This window comes from Cynara cardunculus (genome assembly GCF_001531365.2).
Source record: "Cynara cardunculus var. scolymus isolate 2C chromosome LG 16, CcrdV1, whole genome shotgun sequence".
NCBI classification, from domain to species: Eukaryota; Viridiplantae; Streptophyta; class Magnoliopsida; order Asterales; family Asteraceae; genus Cynara; species Cynara cardunculus.
Window position 1 is genome coordinate 3,049,284 of NC_037543.1, and position 6,358 is coordinate 3,055,641.

The following is a 6,358-nucleotide window of genomic DNA, read 5'->3' on the forward strand; positions in this document are numbered from 1 at the left end:
ATATATATATATATATATATATATATAGAGAGAGAGAGAGAGAGAGAGAGAGGTTGATTATTATACAACCATTGACATTTGTGTAACCAATACAACTCAATCTCAACCGTTCATTTCATTTGATTAATATGTGATTTTATAGAAGTTTTGATTGTTTCCTAATATAAAGTATTGATCATAATTAATGAACCATATTCATTTTTCATTGATATTCAAATCATAATAAATAAACTCTCATCATTTCCGTAAATATCTCAATTTATTGGGTTGTATTGGTTGTACAAATGCGATGGATTGTATTTGAAACAAACTATCTCTCTCTCTCTCTCTCTCTCTATATATATATATATATTTATATTAAGATCTTATTATATGTCATTTGATTTGATTTCATATTGTGTATGTTTGACAATATTGAAATATTTGAAAGTCGGATATTCTTTATGTTTGATTTTGCTTTAACATTTATCAACAAATTTCCAATATATTAATTAAAATATTTTTAAATAATATGTGGAAAATTCGTCTAAAATTTAATATTAGCAACACCGATAATGATCCAATGGAACTCCCACCAAAGACTGATTATGACCCATCAAATCCCACTAACATTGATTACACACATTTTGACCAAATATGACCCACTAAAACTGATTAATCCATTTAGAACAAATATGACCATTAGAATCCATGGGTTGGGTTTCAGCGAGAAGTAGAGTTAAAATGAAAAGCGTAAGAAGAGATCTCCACCATTGGATGCACATTAGGATGTGATGCACCGAGATGAGATGGATCAGATCAATCTCCATGTCAAGCACGATTCATGAGTGTGTTTGAGATTAAACGTGATCAAAGGTTCAGATCATTTATTACGCTTCTCATCTTAATCCTTCTTGTCACACGATCATTCGCCTAGAACTCATTAACATAAATTTAGAAATGAAAAGCCAAAAACAACTAAATCTTACGTAATCTGTAAGATCCCGATGGTTTACTTGATGTAAAAAAATCGTAGCTAGTCTGTCAATAAATACAAATTACCAACGACTATCGTTTTCGATTCGTTGACATTCTTTGGGTTTACGAAGTCGTCTATTAATCCTCGATAATTCGTTGGTGATGCACAACTTTATAGCAGTGGACTCGATACCTTATATAGGGTGACAATTCCAAAGGCCTCTCAACCATTCAGCTAGATAGATATTGCCATTTAGGGGTTAATCATTCGAGAGCATAAAAAACTATGAGAAACCTTAAAACATATACATCATACATTTATGTGTTATTTTATATAAAAAAAATTCAATTACAATTGAAATTTATGGTATTTATTAACATATATTTGTTTCACAATATGAAACTTTTTAACGTGTTTGTGAAACAAAAAATACACGTATGATGAACCGAATACACATGAAACAAAGATATTGTGGAACAAATATATGTTAATCAATACATTAAATATTAACCTTAAATGAGAAAAAAATCACGTGAAACAAGACTTTAAAACTAAAATTCTCGTAACTATCACAATATACAAGATTCGTATTTGATTACGTCAAATTTATCGGTTTTTAAAAGAAAAATACATGAATTAAAGAAAGAATAATTTGGTTTCCCTTTTTTTGTTTTGAGGGGGTGTTCGAGATTACTTATAAAAACAACTTATTGACTTATTCCGGTGTAGTACCAGTAATAAATATTTTTGAGTGTCTGGATAAACAACTTATATGTGATAAGAAGTTTTTGAAGAAGTTAAACTCTTCTGACTTATAATAAGTTGATAAGTGCTTTTGTAGAAAAACATAAGCTGTTTCAAATAAGCAATCCCAAACACCCATCAGGATTTATGATTGGATTAGAAGATTTTGAAGAGATTTTGGAGCATTAATTAAGTAATTATGAGTCAAATATCCAAACAAAAAAAAGTAGTATAAAAAGAAGAGATGTTGAAGGGTATAAAAGTCAAGATTCTCAAACCAAGTGATGAAGATTTGTGGTTAGGCTTTTATAGGATGGGGACCCTTTGAATGGAGTAGAAGATTGTTTTATGTAACACAAAATTCTTCCCAAATCTATCCTCCTCAATAATGTTTGTTCCCTTACCCTTTTCTAGGTTTCCACACACTCAAAGGGTTTTTGTATTTTTCTTAAATTTGTTTTTTTTTATTAACCTGAATATATCCAATCCGTTATGCGAGCTGACTAATACCAGGGTGACCACCTGATTTGCAGATAACCCGAAGTCATCGCATTTGAACATCCGTGGCCACAAGAGGATTTTTATTTCTCCTTGGATTTGAATCTGAAACCTTCTAGTACTTTTAACCTTTGGAGTCAAGCTCAAACCAATCAGACACCATCCTTGTGGTTAATTTGTTCTTATTTTCATTTACAACAAAAATAAATTAAGATATGATTTCTACTGTTCTGCTATGAAAGTGGTACTCAGTTTTAGAAATATGTAATTATTACACTTTTATCTTTGATAATATAGAGAGAAATTTTATCCATCTCATAATCAAGGGTAAAATGGGAAATTATGAAGTTACTTTTAAAAGTGGACACTTGTTTTAGGACAAACTAAAATAGTAATGTGGACGCTTAATTTGAGACGCAAAGAGTAAAAGATGACGTATTTAAAATAGGGATGGCAATGGGGCGGGGATGGGGCGGGGACCTCAATACCCGTCCCCGTCCCCGATCCCCCGTATGTGTCCCCGTCCCCGTCCCCATCCCCGCCGGGGATTATGATCACATCCCCATCCCCGTCCCCAACGGGGAACGGGGATCCCCAACGGGGAAACGGGGATTTTTTTTAAAAACAAAAAATTATTGAAATACACTAATATTAATATAAGACTTAAACAAGACCAAAAAGTTTAAACTAATATTATCAAAGTTAACGTCAAACGTACTAAAATTACATCGAGTAATATAAGACTTAAACAAGACCAAATTGTGATTGCAATTTGAAGGGTTGCTGCTGCTGTAGGCACATGATATCAAGTGTCAACAAGAACCTAATTTGTATAAAAACCTAATTTGTAAAAGAAAGCAGACCAGCCACAATAATGTATTAATTTGGATCCAAATCAAGGAACATATATAACAATTAACGTGGTAGTATAAAATGGTAGATGATTAATGGAAACCTACTACCAAAGTGGTAAAACTCTAGTTAAGGTAAACATTAGTTCACAAATCAAGGAACATATATAACAATCATTATCAAAGTGGTAGTATAAAATGGTAGATGATTAATGAGGAGGAAGGATGCGGGAACCGGGAAGAAATAGGATTAGGAAATTGAAATTGTGAATTCGTACTCATGGACTGGACTGGAGGAAGGAGAAGATGCATTTACTTTTTTTATTTCACAGCCCAAAGCCCAAAGCCCAAATTCATAAAAAATATATATATAAAAAACGGGTACGGGGCGGGGCGGGGAGTGCTATACCCGTCCCCGTCCCCGTCCCCGGCTTGTGCCAAGCGGGGATCCCCGTCCCCGTCCCCGAGACCCGATTTTTCGGGGAATCCCCGTCCCCGACCGGGGCGGGTGGACCGGGTTACCCGACGGGTCGGGGTCCATTCCCATCCCTAATTTAAAATGCATAAAAATAGTAACATGTTTGGGTTATAATATTGAATATTGGAAAATTTGTGTTAAAGATCAATGAGTTGAAATTACAACAAAATTGACTTTATAGGACGGTTAAATTTTTTAAGCGTTCTAATAGAATACTTCATAAAACTTAGGTTTGTAGGACCAAATTATAACGCGTTCTGTCTAAAAAAGCGTTACAATAGGTTTATAGGTTGCTTTTAGGCGTTTTAACATGTTTTTTAAAATGTTTTTAAAATAAAGTGTGTTATTAGCTATTAACATGATACTTTTGAGAAATATCATATAAACCCATTTTTATAGAATACTTTTTCAAATAGAGTCGTATAAAATAATTAATACAAAACTTTATTTTAAAAACATCCTAAAAACTTGTTAAACACCTAAAAACGTCCTATAAACCTATTGTAACACTTTTACAAGGACGGTTTTTGGTTTAATCATATAAGTGAACTTAAGTCTTATAAAGTATTTTTGTAGGACGCTTCTACATTTTAGGCGTACTATGAAATCAATTTTATTGTAGTATGATCTATTGGGATGTGTATTGGTTATAATATTATGAAGGAAAAAGAATTCAAGAAATTTGCATTGGAAAAATGATCCTAACCAAAAGGGTCTTTAGCGTAACAGTATCCGAGTCTTTAGCCTTTTAAGAGGTCAGTTCAAACCTCATCAAATGTGAATAGGGTGTGTGAGTTTATTTATTGCATTTGCTGTGTATAAAATATTGAGGGAGGACCAAATGCGCAAGAACAATGTCAAAATAAGAGAACACGAGAACAACCAAACCAAATATGATTTGATCGTTTTCGTATTTTCTTATTTGAATATTATTCTCGTTTAAACTTGAAACTATAAATATTTATTCAATATTATAATCGGAATTCGTGGAAAATTTGAAGTCCTACAATCTCTTTCTTACCACTTGTGTAATACTATTATTTTCCAGGACGATAATTGAGGACGACTGTTATTGAAAAAAAATGTCTTTTGTTTTAATATAACGAAAAGAGATTTCACGAAATTTGTATCGAAAAATACAACGGATATATAAAAACTAAGTAAACAAAGACAAGACCGAGATGATAATGACAACAAGTGTCGGTGTGTTGACACAAAATTTTCAAAGACACAGACCTAATCTTTGAAAGTTACATGTTTTTTTCTCTTGTTCTATATATGTTAAAAGGATAAATGGGTTGTTTTAGTTGGTTTTTTGATCAGTATTATATGGGTAAAATTGTCATTTTATATTAATCTCTCTGTATAGATTATGAAGATCTTTGTTTAGAAGGGCTTGTTAAAATTGATGGAATGAGTGTGTGTGTTTTAGCTGAGAGGGACATGTTTGGGAAAAAAAACATGGTTTTCTGTATAAAGTTTATCTTTTGAATCTTACTGAATAAGTCACTTTTTTATCATTAAACCACTACTATATGTCTAATCGATCATATATTCTTGAAATAAATATAATCACGAGTCTCGCATATATAAATGAGTTAAAACGGACATTTAGCTTGACATCAAGCATTAGAGAGACTTACGTTTTAAATATAAGAACAATTTTGCCCAAAAACAATGCCGAGTTTTCAAAATGAAGAAAGTTTGCTCGTTTTATATAATTACAACTTTTTGCATAAATCTTATGAGAACCAAATATATCGAAGCAAGGTGGCTGGTAGGGCTACGTATGTGTTGGGTTGGTCGATTTGAAGACGTTTGAACAACCAAAACCAACTAGTGCGGTTTGAAAAATCTCAACCCACTGTTTTTTACAACGTATCCCCATGGATTGGATTGATCGGGTCGTAAAACACAGACGCCATGGTCTTTGGAGACCAGTGTGCACTCATGTTTTGTATACGTGGTTGTAACTTGTAAAGTTGTGTTGATCTGAAATATGTCTTCAGTGTATTTTTGTTTTGCTCTTATAATGGATGCAACATTATATCGTAAAAATATTTAAAAACCATAATATAATTATACACATAAACAAAAATGAGGTTCGTAAAAGGGACTAAAGCCCTCGAAAATTACAACTAACGGAATATCTTAATATGACAATAGTTATAATTATCAAACCTCTCAGGATAGATATAGGTATTTAGCTTAGGAAGGAAGTGGGAACATTCGAACAAATATCATATGCATATAACATATAAGATGAGATATAAAGTTATATCAGGTTGGGTCGGGTTCAAATTGGTTTAACACAATTTCTTCCCCAGTACCTATGTTTAGAAATTTTACAACTCGGTTAGTTATTAGATGGACTTAGACTGAATTATTCTGGGTTAGATTGGCCGGGTTAGTCGGATTTTTGTGCATCCTTGTGGCTGGGTGAAAACGACTTGTGGTGGTAATAGTGACACCAACGGTGACTCTGTGGTGGTGATGTGAAGGACTCAAAGGTAATGACAAGACGATCTCCAACCCAACCACTAAACATAAAACATCGTGGGTAAGATGAACACTAAAAAACATGATTAATATTATAACAATAATAATAAAATAATATATTTATTTATTATTATACTATTTTGTCAAAACAGAATTATTTATAATGTGTAATTAATTTTTATAATCAATAAATAATTATTACTTGATCTAAAAAAATTATTTAAATATAACATGGACAACATTAAAATGACAATTTTTAATTAATATATTACATTTCAAAGCAAATAATTTTCAAATAAAAATATCTTCATTTCGAAATTCCATTGGATT